The sequence below is a fragment of the Castor canadensis genome, chromosome 3 (assembly GCF_047511655.1).
Source record: "Castor canadensis chromosome 3, mCasCan1.hap1v2, whole genome shotgun sequence".
NCBI classification, from domain to species: Eukaryota; Metazoa; Chordata; class Mammalia; order Rodentia; family Castoridae; genus Castor; species Castor canadensis.
In genome coordinates, this window is record NC_133388.1 from 42,019,038 (window position 1) to 42,020,790 (window position 1,753).

Genomic DNA, 1,753 nt, shown 5'->3' on the forward strand with positions numbered 1-1,753 from the left:
GCCAACAATGTTGAAGAAAAGGCACTCTTTCATTGCTGGGATCTCCAGCTGCAAGCAAAATATAAGCCCAGAACTGCACGTGGCTGTCTTTGCCATCACTGGGAGAAAGTCTGTGAGAATAGAGCCAAAAGCAGAAAATGCTGAGAGTAGGCATGAGTCAGCATTCCAGTGACAATATTTTGGGGATTCTGAATCTAGCTGCAGTTGGAGCCAGCCAGAAAACAATCTTTTTTTTTTTTTTTTTTAAATTTGAGAAGAGATTGCTGAGGCTGGCCTAGAACTCCTGCGCTCAAGTGATCCTTCTACCTCAGCCTCCTGAATAGCTGAGACTATAGATATGTGCCTCCATACCTGGTTCTAAAAATAATCTTACATGTCCTGGGTTATATACCCCACAGAAACCCTTTTGTGTTTAAATTAGAGTTGGATTTCTGCCATATGTAAACAAAAAAGAGAACCTTAACCGTGGGTATGTTATACATATACACTGTAAGTAAAGCCCAGATAGTGCTATAATCATAGGTGCCTGCAAAGAGGAGTACATAAACTCTGGCAAATGTATTCGAGTCTTTGCTCTGGTGTAATAAAGCACAGCTCCATCACAGTGACCTCAGCTTAAAAACTTGCGTTTTAAGTTGGGCTCCGGTGGCTCACCCCTGTAATCCTAGCTACTCAAAAGGCAGCGATCAGGAGGATCACTGTTCTAAACCAGCCCAGGCAAATAGTTTGCCAGACTCTATCTCAAAAAAAAAAAAAAAAAAGAAAAATCACAAAAAAGCAGGACTGGTGGAGTGGCTCAAGGTGTAGGCCCTGAGTTCAAGGCCTAGTACCCGCTCCAAAAAAAATCCCTTGTGTTTTAATTTTTTATTTTTGAAATGTATCATGCATGTAAAAGGTCACAAAATTTAGAGAACATCAATAACAGGAGTATCCATGTACCAACCCCCAGGTTAAGAAATAGAAAAATCACCAGTGTCTTAGAAGTCTACCTGTGCCCCCTCCCCTGTTCCATCCTCTTCCACCTTCCCTAGGAGGTAACCACTATATATTATTGGGGTTTGCATTTCTTTGGTCTGTATGTAAATGAAATCATTCTATGTTTTTCTTCCATAGCTTGAATTTTTCCTCTCAAGCATTTTGTTTTTGTAGCAGTTTCTTTTTTTGGGGGGGGGATGGTACTGGGGTTTGAATTCAGGGTCTCACACTTCCTAGACAGGCACTCTACCACATGAGCCAAACTGCCAGCCTAAGCATTTTGGTTTTGATAATCAAATAAAAGTTAATTTATGGGGCTGGGCATGGCTGAAGTGGTGGAGTGCCTGCCTAGCAAGGGTCCTGAGTTCAAAACCCAGGACCACCAAAAAAGAAAAAGAAAAAAAACCCCACCAAAACAAAAGTGAATTTCCACTGCTAAGTAGAGTGTTCCATTGTGGAAGTATACAACAGAGTATTTATTCTGTGCTGAAGGGCATTGTGTCTCCTCCTTTTCCATCACAAACAATTCTTCTATGAATATTCTGGTTTGAGCTCTGGGCACATGCGGAAGAATTTCTTGAAGGTGTGCCTAGGAATGGAAACAGTGGGCTTTGGAAATGCTGTGTTCTTGCTTTTTTTTTAAATGTCAAATTATTCTCCAAAGTGGTAATTATCCTCCTACCAATGTGTCATTGTTTCAAAGTTCTGATCGCTTTGTGCATTCCTGCCAACACCTGGGATTAAGTAACTTTAAATTTTTGCCAGTTTGATTGTTGTG